The sequence below is a fragment of the Bos javanicus genome, chromosome 15, assembly GCF_032452875.1.
Source record: "Bos javanicus breed banteng chromosome 15, ARS-OSU_banteng_1.0, whole genome shotgun sequence".
In the NCBI taxonomy this organism is placed as follows: Eukaryota; Metazoa; Chordata; class Mammalia; order Artiodactyla; family Bovidae; genus Bos; species Bos javanicus.
The window spans coordinates 63,256,077-63,277,159 of record NC_083882.1 but is presented as its reverse complement, the minus strand read 5'-3'; the positions used below and the strand labels follow the sequence as shown (position 1 = coordinate 63,277,159).

Genomic DNA, 21,083 nt, shown 5'->3' with positions numbered 1-21,083 from the left:
GAACCACCCTGGGCAACACCACGGTGGAGTGTCTGGGTCTGCTGGCCTTTCTTCAAGGCCACTCTGGGCTCCCAGGGTCTGTCAGGTGGCCCTGCACGTTGAGGGGTGGGGTTAGGACCGCAGCGCAGGGAGGAACCGGGGGAACTGCAGTTGCACTCAGAGAAGCAGCTTTTACTTCAGCTCTGTGGTACCCAGCGTGATGTTCGGCAGGTGGTGTATGTTTCTAATAAATGTTCATTCAAGTATGCAGCATGAGAGTGAGCTTCAAATTGTGTTTCAAGCCTGGCTGTGTCGGTGGACAGGGACTCTGGTGGCCCACTAGAAAGAAGGGATTGTGTTAGTTGCTCGTGTGCAGATCTTTGTGACCCCATGGACTGTAGCGCACCAGGCTCCTCTGTCCATAGGATTCTCCAGGCAAGAATATTGGAGTGGGTTGCCATTTCCTGCTCCAGGGTATCTTCCCTACCCAGGAATCGAACCCAGGTCTCCTGTATTGCAGGCAGAGTCTTTACCACCTGACCCACCAGGAAAGCCCTTAAAACCAAGGAAGCAGCAGCCCTCTCTTCCTGGTTCAAATCCTGGTGCCTCCACTTGCAGACTGCCCCTTGGCATCTCTGTGGCCCACAGTCCTCACATTTAAGAAGGAAAATGTTATCTACTTCATTGAGTGCTTATGATGGTTAAATTGGAGTAAATTTTGGAAAGTACCTAAAGCCTGGCATATACTGCTAAGTTGCTTCAGTCGTGTCCGACTCTGTGTGACCCCATAGTTGGCAGCCCACCAGGCTCCCCTGTCCCTGGGATTCTCCAGGCAAGAACACTGGAGTGGGCTGCCATTTCCTTCTCTAATGCATGAAAGTGAAAAGTGAAAGTGAAGTCGCTCAGTGGTGTCCTGATTCTTCGCAACCCCATGGACCGTAGCCTACCAGGCTCCTCCGTCCATGGGATTTTTCCAGGCAAGAGTACTGGAGTGGGGTGCCATTGCCTTCTCCGCTGGCATATACTAGGGCCAGGGTAAGTGCTAAAAATGAAAAAACAAAAACCGAACAATGTGGGAAAGGTAACAGTTACCTCGTAGGGAAGAAAAGGTGTGGGAAGGGCACGCTGGACATTTCAAAAGTAACTGTCATCTTTCTCTTTCTTAACCTGGGTGGGTCTGTGGGTTTTGTGATGTTGCTATTTTTTGTACATCTTATAAATATCTTAGTAACTGCTCTATATATGATAAAACATTAAGATTGCACACTCTGATTCTCTTATAGACTACGTTTTAACAGACAGGACCATTGAAGCATTGATTTGTGTGACCCATCGTCTTTTTGCACAACCTTATGAGGGAAGAATCATTTTTATTTCTGGTTTACAGATGTGGCAACTGAGGCCAGATAAGTTGCTTAAGGTCTGCATGGATAAACAGGATATCTTGGTTTTACATCAGAGTCTGTGTTCTTAACTGCTGTGAATGGCTTTTTTAATGTGTTGCTGATATAACGAGTTGTATTTGCACTTTAAAAATGAAATTATTTACCCTATCAATGATCCACTAGCATAGAATTGCACACTATGACTTGTCTATGTGACTTGGGATAGTCTCAACTGTATGAAACCAAGTCAAAATACAGAAATAAGCTGGATCCAGAAATGACTGATTGCAAACCCTCTACTTCAAATTTTATGTTCATCAAAACTGCCTACTATTCTCAGTACACTTAATAATGAGAAATGCTAAAATGCTGTCCATTTTAATTTAAAATAAATGCATATAAAATGAGATGCCACTTATATGTGTTTTATTTACTCTTTATCTAAAAACACATATGAAATCTTTCCATAAAAAATATATTTGGATTCCATCTAAGATTTCAGCAGAAGAAAGGTCCAGGATGCAGGAAAAAGAATATTGACTATTGCTGGCTTAAGACTATAATAGAGATTTAAGAATTTGATAGTGTGAAACAGGGCATTCAACATTTATTAAATGTTTTTATGTATAAAGCCTTGTGTTAGGCACTTAGGGAAAATACAGAGATGAATAAGACAGTTTGATATTCAAAGTCATTTGTAGTCCTTCAGTGTGTAACATGTGGATATACTATTGATGGTTTTGAAATGTGACACTAATCAAAGCCGATTGTATTATGAGATTCCAACAAGTAAAGTGTTTGGAAGAATGCAAAGAAAAGATCCGTGATTTCACAGTGATTCTAGTATCTGAGCTGGACTTCAGAGTTCATTGAAGAGCGCAAATAGGGGGCTGGTAAGAAATCCTGAGGCCTGCAAATAGTTGAGTTGACTAGAATGTTGTGTGGGAGATGAGACCAGGAGGACAGCTTGGAGTGAAAAGCACAGAGGACCTCGCTGAGGGGTCTGGCCTTCCTTAGCCAGTTGGCACTGGGGAGCCATTGAGGGTTCCTAAGTGTAGTTGTGACATGCCCAGCACTTTGACCTGACCTAGAACCATTCTTCTGATGGTGGTTGTTAAGAGGGAAGAAAATAAGATGTGGAGACCAGCGAGGAGGCTTTTGGGTTAGTCAAGTGGGATGATCATAAGGATTTCAACTAGCATGATGGCAGGAAGTATAGGAAAAAAAGAAGTTTTGATGGGAGAGGTGTGGCTGGAGCCAAATTTCTAGTTTGAGGACTGATGGTATATGTTGGCCAAAGGAGAAACTAAAAAAAAAAAAAACTGAATATTTGATATTGGAGACCAGTGACAAATAGAGAAGAGGAAGAGCTAGGGACATTTTTAAATGATCATTTGGGGAGGATGTGAGAAAGCTGGAGTTGAAATTTCTATTCTGCAGGACTTCTCTGAGCCTTTACAGAATGTATCGTGTAGCATTTCCCCAGCTGACCCCAAAAAGCCCCTTTCCTCCAAACAGAGTTTGGAAATGCATCAGGAGGCCAGGCCTGCAAGAAAGAGCAAACAGAGCTCTGTGGACCTTTAACACCAGTCCCACAGCACGGCCAGGCCACAGCGCCCAGGCCACCTCACACCCAGGACACGGGGTTTTGGGGCCCATGTCATGGGATTTTGGGGCCCAGGTCACGGGGTTTTGGGGCCCAAGTCACGGGGTTTTGGGGCCCAGGTCAGTGAGCACTTGCCCCTCTCTTCAGGCTGCTATTCTAGACACTACTTCATCACGCCTCGGATTTATAGCAAAGGGAAAGTGCAGTATCAAACTTTAAATGGAAGATAAGTGAGAATTTCACACTTGTTCCTGACGGGCTGGGAAACTTGGGGGAGATTTTGAATTTCCTTAGGAATACTTTACTCTTCCTTCTGATGGCTAGAAGAGGTGGAAGCCCTGTTTCTATTATTCGTCCACTTATTTAGACACTGTTTTCTTTAGAACAGGGTTTTGAAACTTCATGTATGTGTTTGTTTAACACCAAGTCATCCAAATGGACTCATCTCTCGGTTTGCTGCAAGCTCTCCATGTGACAGGGACATCAGTGTGCCTGTGTGCACAGTCGTTCAGTCGTGTCCGACTCTTGGCGACGCCAAGGACTGTAACCAGCCAGATCCCTCTGTCCAAGGGATTTTTCTGGCAAGTATACTAGACTGGGTTGCCATTTCCTCCTCCAGGGGATCTTGCTAACCTAGGGATTGAACCCTCATTTCCTGTGACTTCTGCATTGCCAGGAAGTTTCTTTACCACTGAGCCCCCTGGGAAGCCTGTGCTTAGTCACTCAGTTGTATCTGACTCTTTGCGACCCCATGAACTATAGCCCGCCAGACTGCTCTGTCCATGAGATTTCCCAGGCAAGAATACTGGAGTGGGTTGCCATTTCCTTCTCCAGTGGATCTTCCCAACCCAGGGACATGGTTCCAGTTAAATCAAAGGCTCCCCTTACCATAAAAATCATCTCCATGATTTTTAAAAAGCTAATTTTAAACATATTTTAAAATGTACAATTCAGTGGCATTAAGGGCATTTACATTGTTCAACAACCATCACTATTATCCAACTCCAGAACTTTTTCATCTTCCCAAACTGAAACTCCATACCCACTAAACAATAACTCCCCATTCTCACTCCCCACCCTAGCCCTTGGCAACTGCCATTCCATTTTCAATGAATGTAATCTCAAGGGACATCATGTAAGTAGAATCATACAATAATTGTCCTTTTGTGTCTAGCTTATTTCACTTAGCATAATGTTTTCAAGGTCCATTCGTGTTGTAGCCTGGTCTGTACTTCCTTCCTTTTTAGACTGAATAGTACTCCATTGTATGTATATGCCACATTTGTTGTTCTATATGGATATTTGGGTGGTTTCCACCTACCTGTAATATTAAGTTCTTTAAGCAGTCCCTGCACAGAGCTTCCTTCCGCACAAGTGGACGAAGACTTTGGGGTTCGTTTTAATTATATTTGAGTTGATAATAGAAAATCACCAATCATCTCATTAAATCAAGATGTGAAACTGGATTCATTCAACTTTAGAGAAGAAATTCTTCTATGTCCCCATTTCAAGTGGATTTGGATAGCAGCTGTTCTGAACTTGATTGGAGGGCTTGGTCCCAGGACCTAACTGGTGATTCCTGGCAGGGGAAAGTCCTTTTTGATTTGGAAGGGACCAGGGCTGGCTCATTAGAAGTTCTCCTTAGATCTTTGCAAAGCCTCAAAACAGTTGGGTAGAGAGATGGAAAAGTCAGTAGGATATTTGGAGATCCAGGCTCAGAAAAACATGGAGAAGAATTTGGGTGTTTCCCAGGGACATGCTGCTTTGGTGGCTGCTCTTGGGACTCAGTTTTGAGTTGGAGAGAAGAGATTAGAAGAGGACTTCCGTGGAATGAAGCTTTTAAATTGTGATGTTGGAGAAGTCTCTTGAGAGTTCCTTGGACTGCAAGGAGATCAAACCAGTCAATCATAAAGGAAATCAGTCCTGAATATTCATTGGAAGGACTGATGCTGAAGCAGGAGCTCTAATACTTTGACCTGCTGATGCAAAGAACGGAATCATTGGAAGTGCTGGGCAAGATTGAAGGCAGGAGGAGGGGGAACGGCAGAGGATAAGATGGTTGGATGGCATCACCAACTCGATGGACATGAGTTTGAACAAGCTTCAGGAGTTGATGGACAGGGAAGCCTGGGGTGCTGCAGTCCGTGGTGTCGCAAAGAGTGGGACACAAGTGAGTGACTGAACTGAACTTGGTGGAGTGGGGACAGGTGGAAACTCTGAGCCTGGAGGTCAGCTCAGCTTCCCACACCATCCTTTTCTCCTTCCCAGAAGACTTTGGTTCAGAGAAAACAAAGTAATTTTGACTGAGCTATTAGGTTGGAATAGTTTCAAGGAAAATTTAATGAGGTTTCTTCCCCTTTTACCAGCCTCACAGAAAACAACCAGCTTTATCTTGTGAATCTACTGATTGCCAAATTGTGCCCTTCGGTGTTTTGAGGTGCTGCAGTGCACTTGCAGGGTGCTATGAGATACTATAAATTTTTAAGGAAAACAGAGCTATACTGTGCGATGCTCAAGAACCACTAGCTCGAGGTGTTCGTAGTTTCCGCGTTAGATTGTGCTGCATTCCTTTAATGATATATCTGCGGAGCTGGGTTTTTGGTGGCTGCAGTGGTAAAGTCGGTCATTAGGTGGAACCAGCGTGGAGTAGGAAATGAGGGGAGCAGTGTCCAATCCAATTCCAATGTTTAAGAAGTTGTACAGTGTGCAGTAGGTGTACACAGTCCATGAATAAGTGATTGTGATCATATGAGAAGGAAATTAAGTTTTTTCAGTCTATCCGTATTATTCTTTTAAATGGCTATTAAATTACTAGGGCATAACTACGTGAGTCTGAGTGAACTCGGGGAGTTGGTGATGGACAGGGAGGCCTGGTGTGCTGTGATTCATGGGGTCGCAAAGAGTCGGACACGACTGAGCGACTGAACTGAACTGAACTAGTAAGTTGTTTGAACTCAACGACTTAACAAGTGTTAACTGTTAGGTATTTCTTTCATTTCAGGGGTGTCATGAAAAATTACTGAGATACCCCTGGCACAACATATCAAGAGATTTTGAAAATCTTTGCTTTAGTACATAAGAAAATTCTCAAAGTTGTGTATTTACTTTCAAATACATCAAACATGGAGATGAGATGAAAAGAGAGAGAAACACTTTGCATATTTTTCTAAAGTAAATAGGTTTATTTTTCAATTATAAAATTAATATGTATTGATTATTTTAAAAATCCAAAAAAGTACTAAGTAAAAATAAAATCCTGCATATTACTACCCTCTTTTCCCCCATCCCCTGCTATAGATAACAGGTCATAACATCATGGTGCATATTCTTCCAGACTTTTACTTTTCCCATGAATGTTTAAGAATGTGCTGCATGCATGCGAAGTCGCTTCTGTCATGTCTGATTTCTTTGTGACCCCATGAATGGTAGCCTGCCAGGCTCCTCTGTCCATGGGATTCTCCAGGCAAGAATACTGGAGTGGGTTGCCATGCCCTCCTCCGGGGGATCTTCCCAACCTGGGGATCAAACCCGTGTCTCTTCCATCTCCTGCACTGGCAGGCAAGTTTTTTATCATTAGCTCCACCTGGGAAGCCCAAATAGATTTTTATAAAAACCAGACCATATAAATTCTATTTTGCTTATTCCTTTTTAAAATTCACTATATTGCACCTGTCTTTCCATGTCAACATGAATAGAGTTGTAATCACACATAATGCATATATATTTATTTTAAACAGATTTACAAATAAACTTTCAAGGGAGAAAAACCTTTCACTTCTAAAGACAATATTACTGATTGTAGTCTGATTCCACTGTTAAGAGTAGCTCGACCATGCCCCCTTGTGGCTTAGAGCAGTACTTAACATTTTCTTCAAATCTGTTTAAGGCCTTGTATTCTGACGCAGAGGACACACAAATGAATGAAATCACATCTTTTTAAGGAGCTTACAGTCTGTTAAGAGAAGATGAACTATATAGTTAAATAACTATGAAAGGGAATAACATGTAATTATGTGTATCTTAAGAGAGCTAAAATTAAAATTCCCATAAGAGGAAGGGGTTGGTTCCATCTTTGAAGATTAACGACTTCATGGCAGTAACAACAATGATAACAGATAATATTTATTGAGTGCTTATGAACCAGGAACTGCTCTTTGCACTTTTTATAGAAAAGATGGAATTTCTCTTCTAAGCCTTTAAGCATGGATCGAATCTTGTCTTAGAGGGTTGAAGAGGAGATGTAATGAGGGCAGGGGACAGTACTCCAGGTGGGGGAACTGCAGGGAGTCTGTGCTGAGCAGGGAGTCTGTACTGAGAGGGGTGGGCCTTGCAGATTGCTTGGAGTGATGTAGGAAGTGACACTGGAAAGGGGCAAGTGCCTTGAATCCCAGACTAAGGAATGTGATCTTAATTCTGTTGACAGGCAATGGGAAGCAATGATTCAAGTTTTTTGATCAGGGTAGTAATTTTATCAGAGCTGGACTTTGGGAAGATTAACTTTTCAGCGGTGTGAAAAATGAGAGACTCGGGGCAGAGGGGACAGTTTAGAGGCTACTGCAATGGTCCAGGCAAGATACAATACCACTCTGAAGAGGTGCAGCAAAAAATGGAGAGGAGGGAATGAATCTGAGCTTGGTTAGAAAGCCAGCAATGATAGAATGTCTTTCTAGAGTTTGACATTTTTACTTTTAATATAAAGCAGCACAGTAACATTTGGTGAACTTTGAATGGAGGTCTTCATACCCAGTGGGTTTATTTCTACATGAACTAAACAGATTGATTCATCAGCGTTCACATGCCAATTTCCTCCCTCTCCCCCAAGAAACTGCTTCTCTTCAGGACACCAGGTAGACCACTTGATTCAGCCTCTCCTCTGGTAATTTTGGCAGGGCTCAGGTCCTCTAGTAGGGCACACTATTCCTAGTCATTCTCTAAGTTTGCGAAGTGGCATAGTATTTGGAGAATGGTGTCACAAGATATTTTTTTCCCTAAAGAATATAAAACCAGAGGGATCTGCTGAGCCTAAACAAACGGGATTTGGATTAGACCTGAGGAGTGGAGTCTGAGGATGGGAGCTACCTGGAATTACATGATCTAGAGGACGGCAGCACACTGTTCTGTGGCCACTTAAAAAGATGAGACAGTTAATCATGATGATTAGAATTTAGTGTGTCTTCCAATATAATTCATTTTAATTACATTTATAAACACTTATAAAAGAAACCCTGCCTTTAATATTATTCATACCTAGAGCAGTGATTCTCAGAGTGAGGTCACTAATTCATTGGTGAGCCATCTGATTCTTCTTGATGGGTTCAAGCCTATCCCATAAATGTTGTCATTGTGCTAAACTGCTCAGTTGTGTCTGACTCTTTGCAACCCCATGGACTGTAGCCCGCCAGGTTCCTCTGTCCATGGAATTTTCCAGGCAAGAATACTGGAATGGGTTACCATTTCCTCCTCCAGGGGATCTTCCCAACCCAGGGATCGAACCCTTGTGACTTCTGTCTCCTGCATTGGCAGGCGGATTCTTTATCACTGCGCCACCTGGGAAGCCCCATCCCATAAATGTTTAGGGTGTTATTTCACGATAATGAGTAAGATGCATAAGCTCACATTTACCTCTTATAAAAATAATGATAAATGGATGAGACATCTTCCTTCCAGGTCTTTCTTATCACTGACTTTCCTGTGCCCATGTGGGCATATCCCTATGGAGTCTGCTATAGAGAGAAGTGATTTGTTGTTGTTGTTGATTTATTTATTTACTTTGTTTTTGGCTGTGCTGGATCTCTCTTGCTGTGCGGGCTTTTCTCTAGTTGCGGTGAGCAGGGGCTACCCTCTCGTTGCGGTACGTGGGCTTCTCATTGTGGTGGCTTCTCTTGTTCCGAGAATGGGCTTAGGGCGCCTGGCCTTCAATAGTTGTGGTTCCAGGGCTCTAGAGCACAGGCTCAATAGTTGTAGCAAAGGAGTTTAGTTGCTCCATGGTATGTGGGATCTTGCGGGTCAGGGATCGAACCTGTGTCTCTTGCATTGGCAGGTGGATTCTTTATCACTGAGCCACCAGGGAAGCCCTGGAGAGAAGTGGTTATTTTGATGTTCCTTGTGCATTTTTCCAGTAACCAGTGAACATCTCTGTACTTCATCACTTTAGTTCAGGCACTCAGTTGTGTCTGACTCTTTGTGACCCCATGGACTGCAGCACGCCAGGCTTCTTTGTCCATCATCAACTCCCAGAGCTTGCTCAAACTCATGTTCATTGAATCAGTGATGACACCCAACCATCTCATCCTCTGTCTTCCCTTTCTCTTCCTGCCTTCAATCTTTCCCAGCATCAGGGTGTTTTCCAGTAAGTCAGTTCTTTGTATCAGGTGGCCAAAGTATTGGAGTTTCAGCTTCAGCATCAGTCCTTCCAATGAATATTCAGGACTGATTTCCTTTAGGATGGACTGGTTGGATCTCCTTGCAGTCCAAGGGACTCTCAAGGGTCTTCTCCAACACCACAGTTCAAAGGTGTCAATTCTTTGGTGCTCAGCTTTCTTCACAGTCCAACTCTCATCCATACATGACTGCTAGAAAAACCAAAGCTTTGACTAGATGGACCTTTGTTGGCAAAGTAATGTTTCTGCTTTTTAATATGCCGTCTAGATTGGACATAGCTTTTCTTCCAAGGAGCAAGTATCTTTTAATTTCATGGCTGCAGTCACCAACTGCAGTGATTTTGGAGCCCAAGAAAATAAAGTTTGTAACTGTTTCCATTGTTTTCCCATCTATTTACCATGAAGTGATGGGACCAAAGGCCATGATCTTTGTTTTCTGAATGTTGAGCTTTAAGCCAACTTTTTTACTCTCCTCTTTCACTTTCATCAAGAGGCTCTTTAGTTCTTCTTCACTTTCTGCCATAAGGGTGGTGTCATCTGTGTATCTGAGGTTATTGATATTTCTCCCAGCAATCTTGATCCCAGCTTGTGCTTCATCCAGTCCAGCATTTCTCATGATGTACTCTGCATATAAGTTAAATAAGCAGGGTGACAATATACAGCCTTGACGTACTCCTTTTCCTATTTGGAACCAGTCTGTTGTTGCATGTCCAGTTCTAACTGTTGCTTCTTGACCTGCATATAAATTTCTCAGGAGGCAGGTAAGATGGTCTGGTATTCTCATCGCTTTAAGAATTTTCCACAGTTTATTGCGATCCACACAGCTTTGGCATAGTCAATAAAGCAGAAGTAGATGTTTTTCTGGAACTCCCTTGCTTTTTCAGTGATCCACCGGATGTTGGCAATTTGAATTTTGAGCATTACTTTGCTAGCGTGTGAGATGAGTGTAATTGTGCGGTAGTTTGAGCATTCTTTGGCATTGCCTTTCTTTGGGACTGGAATGAAAACTGACCTTTTCCAGTCCTGTGGCCACTGCTGAGTTTTCCAAATTTGCAGGTATGTTGAGTGCAGCACTTTTACTGTACTTCATGGGCGCTCTTAAATATTTTCTTGAGCAACTGCCTTGAGTTATACCATGTTTTAAAGATAAGTTGAATAGAGAAAACTGAGTCGGGTTTCTAGGGCATTCAGGTCCTAGAATTTTAAAAGATTGACATGGCCCTTTTTTTGAATGTTTGAGAATGTGCTTCTGCTCATGGGCAAAGAGGTGTGAGTGAGTACAATATATAACATAATATAAGGCAATTCTTGAATTTGTGGATCACTAATTATCAGGCTTGAGCTATTTCAGACTTTGCTGGAGTCATAATCCAAACCTGATTTGTCATCGGTATACAGCAGTATCGTATTCCAAACCCTATCCGATTATAGTTACGTACTTTATCACTTTTTAACCATTTAAATTACATTCCTGTTAATGGAATCTATGTTTTAAAGTCAAGGGCGAATCGGTGGATTGCATGGTTCATGTCTAGTTGAGTTTTTATGGCTAATTGGGCACATATGTACTAAGTTAACCCCTCTATTTAGAAGTGAAGGATTTTACTAAAAATGAGCGTATTTTTATTACAGGCAGCTTAGTTTCATCTGCTTAAGTAGTTTTTAAAACATGAGCCATTTTTCAGTACAACTGTGTCTTAATGTGTTAACTGTATTTTTTAAATGCAGATTTTTTTTCTCACTAGCTTAATGGGAATTCAAAGAAATCATAGCCTTTTAATTAAAGCCAATATGTTTTGGTGCCAGACATTCTGAAGGATTCCAATGAACCAAAAAAGAACACATTTCTGCACTGCAAGTGTGCATATGGGACCCTTCAGAAGCTTGACAGAAATGCCTGATGGAAGGATTCGAAACAGGAAAAAGATTAATAAAAAGAACGTCAGAGTAGGTTTCAGAATAGCTTAAATAATGTGTGTAGTGAAATAATTTTCTACACCAAAGGATGGTTTGATTGAAAAATTGTGACTCTTGCCTAGTCTTAACATTATAAAGTCTAAATCTAACTTCAATCCATTTCAACTAAAAAAGAGTTATATTTTTCAAACCTAAACGCTGGTACACGTGACTGTATTTTCAGAACTAGTTCAAGCGGTCTGACAAGCAAAATTTGGTAGACAAAGGAATGGAATATTTGAAACTGAAAAGATCCTTGAAAGTCTGGGCTATACATTGTAATGGCAGCTGGAAGGAAATCACAGGAGACATTCGATTGCAGTTTGATCAAACAGAAAGAGCCTGCAACCAGAAGTCAGATGATTTAAATTTTAATTCCTCTGCTTCTGGTGGCAGGGTCTGGGGAAGGGGCGGCAGGCGCCATGTCGGGCCGCGAAGGTGGCTAGAAGAAGCCGCTGAAGCATCCCAAGAAGCAAGCCAAGGAGACGAACAAGGAAGATAAGGCATTCGAGCAGAAGCGGAAGGAGGAGCAGAAGAAACTCAAGGCAAAGGCTGCGGGGAAAGGCCCCCCGGCCACCGGTGGAATTAAGAAATCTGGCAAAAAGCAAGCTGTTCCTTGTGCCTGAGGCAACGATGACCCTTAGTTCCAGTCCTGTTTAAACACCTGGATTCCCTGCCATAATATACGTTGCCACCTATAGCTAGAATGAAGTGTTGTCTTGGAACCTATTGTACATTTAAGAATAAACTTTTGTAAAAAAAAAAAAAAAAAATTTAATTCCTGCCCTGTACTCAGCTATCTGCGGGACCAGACAAGTCATTTAAGCTTGCCATACTTCTGATTTTTCAGGTGTAAAATAGTGATTATGTCTGCCATAACCATCCGATGACTGTGAGGATCCTAATGAACTATTGTGTATAAAAGGCTTCTTGAAAAGTAATGCTAAAGTTTTATACAAATGGAATTATTTCTGTGGTTTTTGAATACCCACGGCCAGACAGAGAGCATGCTTTATTTGTCATTGCCTTGCTCAAGTGCCTGGTGTTAAGGAAAGGTTCTATAGACAGTGCTGAATGAATGGGTTTTTTTCGCTCATTTTATTTTCTCCATCAGAGACTTGGGTCAAAAAAATAAAACTAAATGTGTGGCTTGGGATTCTTTAGAGTTTTACACATGTGCACCTTCTGGTACCCATCCAAGTTCAAGCCACATGAATAAACACAAACATAATCTGGTAGACATCCTAGTATTACATGTGTGCAGGGTGTTTGCTGGAAGTTTTTCTCCCCCACCCCCTATGGTATTGGACTTGGCAACTAGAGCCCTAGTTGAAAATGCAGATTTTAAATTAAGTCAGTGAGAGCTGTGGCCCCTCCCTTTCCCATCTCCATTCCTTGCCTCCCTTTATCCCCCACTTTGGGGCAGCCTATTTGGTCCTCTACCTTCACTCACTGACCCAGTCTCCTGTCTCATCCTCAAGGCCTTTTATGGAAGTTGTAGGGGAAGAGAGAGAGGGCGAGAGTCTTTCTGATTGCAGCCTTTTGGAAGAACAAAGTTCGTGATTTTCTCTTCTTTCCGAGAGGGAGAGACAGACTTCCTTCAACAAATTTAGTGAAGGGGGAAATTCCTTCTTGTTTGCAAGAAGGGAAAACTGGCTTTAGGTTTTCCTCCTGGACATCTGCTTGATCTTGCTCTGGAGCAGAGCAGAGGGCTGGAGAGGCAAGGCAGGCAGGGCGCTGATGGGGGACTGAGGGGGTGAGGATGCCCCAGTTTGTCTTGGTCAAGTGCGCACTGTGCTGAGGGCTGTGGCGTTTGGCTCTCTTGCTGGTTTTCCTACCTGTGAGGATGCCCACTGGGTGAGGAAGCATTCTGAAGAGTCACGCTTCCAGCCTCAGCCTGCCCTGTAGGGGAGGGAGGTGATGAGATTCCAGCTGAGTCAGTTTGACATTTCAAGCTGAACTAACTAGCACTCGGTGACAGGAACGCAGAGGTGGTGGAACTTGCTTGAGATCCACTACTCCGGTTGAGAAGGGAGATTTGGCAGCAGTGATTAGAAGACAGAAAACAAAGCAAAGCCTAAACTGTTTCATGTTTGTCTGGCACTGAGCAGAGCGTCTTCTATAAAGTTATTACACTAATTAGAAACGGTCCTCATGTGGTTTGATTTCAATTACTTAATCACAGAATCCAGAGTCAGAGCAGAAAAGATCTTAAAGATAAGACTCCTAGGCCAGTAGTTTCAAATGATGTTCCAGGAAGTCCTGAGTGGGAGTGGGAGCCCATGGAGGTTACCAGGACCCTCTCGGGAGGGGTGAGGATGGCTTTAGGTGGGAGAGGGTATGGAGGAGGGTAAAGATGCTGAGAAGGTACGTCCTCTGGTCTCTCTCCTAACCTCAAGGTAGAAAATATATTGCTTTTATCTGCTTTCAAGGTCAGTTTTCGTTATAAGAGTACTTTTGTCCAAAGAATTCCCCAGTTAGAGAAAGAAGGGCTTCCTTGAAATCCATTTCTGAGATGAGTAAACTGAAGCTCAGACTGTGGAAGTGACAAGCCACAGCCCACAGAGCCCTGAATGGCAGAGCCAGGACAAAGGTTGTCTAGTTTTGACACCCTGTCCCGAACTGAGGGGTAAAGTTAGCCTTGCAAATTCGAGGTGCATTTACTAAGCAGCTACTAGACAAGAGTCATGCTGCACGGTTTTCTTCTTCTTCTTCCTAAAAGATTAATGCAGTTATTGCATCCATTTGGTGCCTTTACTGCCGGAAAAATAACAGCCAGCAGGGGCTTTCTTGGGTTACCTCGGTAAGAGATCTCTGTAAGTCAAACACTATTAACTTTAATGAAGCGGCTTTGATGGTGGGGAAGAGACAGCTGACACCACATTTCCCTAACAATAAACCACTCTGACAGATAAAAACAAACAGGCTCAAGATAACATATAGCATTTCCAGAACAGGGCCAATAATGAATGCAGACGGATGTGAGTTGGGGTTTCCTCTAGGCCGTGTCCCTCCATCTGTTGTGGAAACTTCTAAAAGGCAGGGCAGGACGATCTAATCTGGCTTTTACAGAAACCACTGCCCGGGTTATTATAAGGATGGCCCTGGGAGGAAATTTTAAATAAACTGAATCTTACCCTGGGCTCTTACTGAAACCCTCTTTGCTCTGATTTAGCCATCAGGTCTGAGCGCCAGTGGTGTGTTTATCCAGTTCTAGTAACCTGGGTCATATATATACTCCTCCACCGTCCCTGCCCTGGGGTGACCCAGCCTGTTGCATCCGCTCCCTGGGACTGAACCTGTGACTGGTGAGCACTACCCACGGGGCTGCCACGGCTCACTCCCTCTTGGGCAATCCCCATGGAGAACTGCGCTTAAAACAAAAACAGGAACAACAGCAGCACCCAAAGCAATCAGGGTTAGGCAAGGTTTGGTGCTAAAGCCTGTTACAAGCAGCACAGAGGAAAATGGTATAAAATTTTGAGCTCTGACACGCTTTGGTCATCAGTCATTAAATCTAGGTTTCAGTTAGATGATGCTGAGTGACACACCAGTTTTTAAAGAATGTTTATTTCAGTTTCCTCACCAGACTCTGTCACTTTGCAAAACACCCTAAATGGTCCTTTCACTGGGGACTGCTTTAATGTGTGCAGTGGAGGAGTGCTGTGTGCTTACCAAGCTTAGTCATGTCTGACTCTTCGCAACCTCATGGACTGTAGCCCACCAGGCTCCTCTGTCCATGGAATTCTCCAGGCAAGACTACTGGAGTGGGTTGTCATCTCCTCCTCCACGGGATCTTCCTGACTCAGGGATTGAACTCGCGTCTCTTGGGTCTCCTGAATTGCAGGCAGATTCTTTACCACTGAGGCATCAGGGCAATAGAGGAAGGATTGTTATAATTATACTTTTGAATTTGTAAATCATTTGCTACATGTATTTTCTCATTGGATCTTTACACCTTCTCTACTGATGGAGATTTTTGATAGTCTCACTGATTTGCCCAGGTTCATCCAGGTGCCTTTAGAAGCAGCACTGGATGGGTTTCAAGTTTTGTTCCAGTCTGATGGGAAACTCTTAGAGTTTTCTCCAGGTGTGTGTGTGTCTTGGGGGTGGGTGCGGGTATAGTGGCTAGAAAGCAGAAGACCCTGCCTAAATTACTTATTGCAATCCGCTGGTAATTCTAGAACCCTAGTGTAGCCTTACACACGATGCCATTTTCTCTGAAGTGTCTTTCCTCTTCTAAGACAATTAACAAGTTACCCAAGTACCTGTTTTCATCAGTGATAACTGTTACTCAGCCAGTGTCCATTTTGTTAGGTACTTATGCAAATACATAATCATATCTTTACTATTCACACCAGTTCTAGAGATGCTGTTAGTACTTGCCTGTTCTCCATGAGGAAACTGAGAGACATTAAGTAAGTTGCCCAAGGTCGTGGGCTTCTGAACCTGTGTTTGTCCCACTGTACCACACCATGCTTGGGTTTGGGTGTGAACATACGGTCAAAGCTGAACAACAGGAGAAAACGAGGCCCTAAATTGATGAAACTGTACATTAATAATAATAAAAGCAATAACACCAGTAGTTACCATATGCCAGCTCCTGTGCGAATGTCTCACCCACATGATCTCTTTCACCTTGACACTGCGCTTTGCAGGTGGAGACTCCTGTCATCCTTCAGTGCACTCCACCCCTTGGGATTTAGCTTTAGATAAGTACCCCTCTTCCTTTGTGATCTGACCATGAAAAGATATTGTTTGTTAACTGCATGTAGTTCACCCTGGACATCCCCCTCTCCCTGCAATCTAGAGATTTGACTTAAACCTGGGAGAGACTCAGACTCAACTGGAGATTCAGAGTGACCCAAACAGGCTCAAACATGCTCTGAAACCTGCAAGAAGAATAATATACAGTTCTAAATGCAGGGCACATTTTCATTTCGAGGCAGTGGAGGCCTGCTTTAAGATTAGCCCCTGTGAAAAGATGTAGGGCTCTTAAGTGTCCACAAGCTTAAGATGGGCCAGCTGTGTATAAGACATGGCTGATGAAGCAGCAGATGCAGTCCTAGGAAGAGTTTTGAACCATGGATTGTCCTGGGATCCCTAAGGAAACGAAGGTAAAATTTTGTATTATTTTACGGATGAAACCAGGCATCTATTTATGAGGTCACAAGATTAATTTGGAGTCCTTCCCAGGTGATGGGCAGAAATAGACTTGTTTAGGTTAGGGTCACCCTCCTTGACCTCACAGTTTCTGGTGGAAAAGCAGACCATCCCATGAGATGATGGGCAGACAGAGCCCTGCAATTAGAGGCTGACCAAAAAGTAAAGCGGCACTTTCGGCTTTGCAAGGATTACCGCATGACCACATTCTGGCCTCTTGGAGATCCCATGACATAGTTAATCTTATTCTTACCTTTTAATAAATTGGGAAACTAAGGCTTACAGCAGTTGGACAGAGGCTGCGGGTATGAAAATTTTAATTATACCTGGTATGGGACTCTAATGCGGAGTTTGAAAGACAAAGAAAATTCCCATTGCCCCTTCCCACACCCTTAGCTGAGATCAGATTTCTCTCTGATAGATACGCTAGGAGGGCATGGGTTAATGAGGACCCTGACTGTGGGGGTGGCCAATGATCACTGGGAATTAGCTCTCACCCTGTGTTCAGGTCCCCAGGCAGCAAAGGGACTTGGAGTCCCGGGAACATATTTCCTTGTCTTCCAGCGTGAGAATGCCTTGTAGGGGCCAGAGTGACCTCTGGGTTTTGTGGGACTCTGTGGGAGCCATCCGTGGCAGACGAGGACTGATTGAGAGCTGCCCACTCAGATTTCTCCAAAAGGCACCGTTTTCCCTGTATCACAGCCGCCCTCAGGATGCGGCCTCCAGCCTTGACTCTGGCGGCTCCAGGCTTACAGCCCAACAGAGGCCAGTGAGAGTTTGTGGTGAGGGCTGAAAATATGGGCGGCGTTAGGCGGGGAGTGGATTTCCCTGATACCCTGGCTTTTCTCACCCAGTGTTTTTATATGCAGATAAAATGACAGTAAAATGAACAGCAAGGCCTTGCTCAAGGCGGGGAAGGGCTGCTGTGAAAAGCAGTCCCAGGCGCGTGAGTGGAGTGCTCGGTGGGGCAGCCCCTGCCCACCTGTGTTATTCCCCAGCACCGGAGGAAGCCGGGGCGTCTTCAGTGTCTGAGCCTCCGTGGTGTATTGATCCCCTTCTGCCTGCAGCGCCCCCTTCTGGCCTGCCCTGTGTCAGGCAGTCATTGAGCTCCCGCCCAACCCCTGGTTTCCTTCCATCAAGTTTCCCTGGTGGCTCAGAGGGTAAAGCGTCTGCCCGCAATGCGGGAGACAGGGGTTCAATTCCTGGGTCGGGAAGATCCCCTGGAGAAGGAAATGGCACCCCACTCCAGTACTCTTGCCTGGAAAATCCCATAGACTGAGAAGCCTGGTAGGCTACAGTCCATGGGGTTGCAAAGAGACGGACACGACTGAGCGACTTTACTTCACTTCACTTCCATCTCCCTGGTTTCCCTCCATCAGGAGGGATTCAGGGCCCTTCAGGGGTCTCTTGCCTGCCTTGTTTTATGTGGACTTTGGCCCAGGGGACACAGTCACAAGCTTTCCAAAAGTGCGGTCACGACCATTCTTGTGATTACCCCCTTCTAGTCTCCCAGAAACTGGGCTGGTTGCGCAGTTAACTAATTTCAGAACCTCACAAAGCTCTGCCCTCTAGTGGGTCTTTGGGATACATTTCAATTCTCCGGAGAAACAGGAAGAAAGGCAACATTTAATGTTAACATGCTAAGGGTATTTTAGATAGAATGGCCAGAGATCGGAGCGCCTGGAACTTGACAATTGAAACCTCTTTCTGCTTCAGTCACCCTTTCCTGGCATTTAACAAGTTAGGGAACTGTCCATACCAATTTAGGCTATTTTAATAAAAAATGAAATGACACATCCCTGAAAACAAAACTTGGTTTGGATTCCTTGTTCTTGCTCAGGACAGTGCCTCTGCAGCCCGTTAACTTGTAACTGTGGTTCGTTTACATTACTGACTGATAACGCAGTTGATTTTTGGATTGCATCAACTTCCTCTCTGTTTTCTTTATGAAACATCCCATTGACATTTTTCATCCTATAACAATTTATCTATTTTCCTGTATGTAGAGCAGAAAATGCCTTTTGTAACATATGTATGTTAATATTTAATTTTTTTCCATTTTTTCAAAGTGAGGGCAGATCTTAATTTATATGGCAAGCTGAACTGTGTGCTCCCTTCCTAAAGTTTTTAACTTTACCCTTAAGTTGACTCTTGCCTACTCGGTGACCTCACACCCTAATTTTTCCGTTTACTTCCTGTACTGCATTTGAAGTGCCTATAAATCACATCTTAGGTCAACCCTTTCCTTAACATGAATAATATTTGTATTCTCGCTGTGCAACACAATTTTACAGCAATGCCCGTTTATTTTTTGGCAGTCTAGACTTTTATTCTTTTTTCTTTTTCAAAACCCTATTAAATTTCAAGCCTCTCTTTTAGCACTTACAGTGATTACTGCTTTAATGCACCAACTTCTTGCCGCTCAAGGCATATCTGGAAAATGCCACATGTGAGGTACTTGATGGGTTGACCCAGTTTCATAAGGGCTCAAAGCAGCATTGGGCCCAGTCAGGCTGTGATGTGGAGGCAGAAGCATAAGGGATTGGTGAGCCAGACCATGGAGAGTGGATTCTTACCTGGTACTTGGGTTGGCTGCTACCTGGGTTACTGCCCTTCCCTGCTCCATGTAGCACCCTCCTTTAATTAAAATGACATACTTTAATGATCTGTAATCATTGGTTTGTTTCCAGAAGCTATCAGGTTGCATGTGGAAAAGTCAGTGGAGCAGAAACAAGATCCACTGACCTCATCGCCCCAGCATGGAGGAGGGAAAGTCAGCATTTGGCATAGGGAGGATGCATGCAGTTAGAAATTTTATTTCAATCGTATCTTCTGAGCTTGGCTTTTTGTGATAAACTCTGGCCAGTTCCTTTCTTACTATTCCTCCCCCTTATGAAGAATCATTCAATTGAACCCATTTTCACTTGTGTTCTTATGAGCAGTGTGTGTGTTGGATGTTCTCTGCTGAAGGTCTTAGAGTTCTAGTTATTTGTGCCCTTAGATGGTGTGAAGTCAGTTTGCACCTACCCAGCAGTCGGTCAGCAGTATTTACAGATCAGTGGGAACTCAGGACTTCAGAGTATGGTGCCTTCTATAAAGTCATGAATATGGCCCAGTTTTTAAAAAAAAATGGAAATATAGGGACTTCCCTGGTGGTCCAGTGGTTAAAACTCCACGTTTCCATTGCAGGGGGCACAGGTTTAATCCCTGGTTAGAGACCTAGGATCCTGTGGCACAGCCCAAAGAAAAAGAATAGTGGATTTGCAATATTATATTATGATTGTGGCTCAGTTTGCCTTTCAGGGAGATGTAGCAGAGTGCTAAGGACCCTTCAGTCAGATGAATTTTCTCTGACCATGAGTATGTCACTTATCCTTTCTAAGCATTATTTTTTTAATCTGTAATATGGGAAGGAACAATGTGACATTGGATGAGGATTAAATGAGGTGCATGTAAAGTTCTTGGAGAAGGGAAGGGCAATCCAGTCCAGTGTTCTTGCCTGGAGAATCCCGTGGACAGAGGAGCCTGGAGGGCTATAGTCCATGGGGTCGTACAGAGTGGGACATGACTGAAGCGACCTAGCACATATAAAGCTCTTAGTACATAGTGCTCAATAAATATTAATTATTATATTTGAGGATCGAAGATCCTTTATAGGATCAGCTTGTGTGGGATGAACCTGGACTGAGGGGTCTGAAAGGCCTGAATCTGGACTCCTAACTCATGCTTGTTACCTCAGTGACTCTGGACACCCCTATGGCCACCTGAGCCTTTATGTTCTCATTCTCTAGTGAGTGACCATATCCCACCACCCCAGGGGTATTGTGAGGCTTCTGTGAGCTGGAGGATGTACTAGGCTTGGCACTCAGTTCAGTTCAGCTTAGTCGTGTCCGACTCTTTGCGACCCCATGAATCGCAGCACGCCAGGCCTCCCTGACCATCACCAACTCCCAGAGTTTACCCAAACTCACGTCCATTGAGTTGGTGATGCCATCCAGCCATCTCATCCTCTGTCGTCCCCTTCTCCTCCTACCCCCAATCCCTCCCAGCATCAGGGTCTTTTCCAATGAGTCAACTCTTTGCATGAGGTGGCCAAAGTACTAGAGTTTCAGCTTCAGCATCAGTCCTTCCAGTGAACACCCAGGACTGGTCTCCTTTAGGATGGACTGGTTGGATCTCCTTGCAGTCCAAGGGACTCTCGAGAGTCTTCTCCAACACCACAGTTCAAAAGCATCAATTCTTTGGTGCTCAGCCTTCTTCACAGTCCGACTCTCACATCCATACATGACCACTGGAAAAACTGTAGCCTTGACTAAACAGACCTTAGTTGGCAAAGTTATGTCTCTGCTTTTGAATATGCTATCTAGGTTGGTCATAACTTTCCTTCAAAGCACTGCTGCTGCTAAGTCACTTCAGTCGTGTCTGACTCTGTGCAACCCCATAGATGGCAGCCCACCAGGCTCCCCCGTCCCTGGGATTTTCCAGGCAAGAGTACTGGAGTGGGGTGCCATTGCCTTCTCCGTTCCAAGCACCAGAACTTAAGAAATGTTAGCTGATCTCCAAATCCCTGTCTCCTGAGGTCACGTGTATTGTCTCCAACAGACACTTGAACTT

General features: G+C 43.9%; 1 protein-coding gene and 1 pseudogene across 2 annotated transcripts in view; both read left to right on the top strand.

Annotated features, from left to right (window-relative positions):
• The window catches only part of LOC133226928 (uncharacterized), a 194,341-nt gene that overhangs the window by 2,304 nt on the left and 170,954 nt on the right, over positions 1-21,083 (top strand). The window lies entirely within an intron of this gene.
• LOC133226929 (translation machinery-associated protein 7-like) lies at positions 11,716-20,292 on the top strand (annotated as a pseudogene).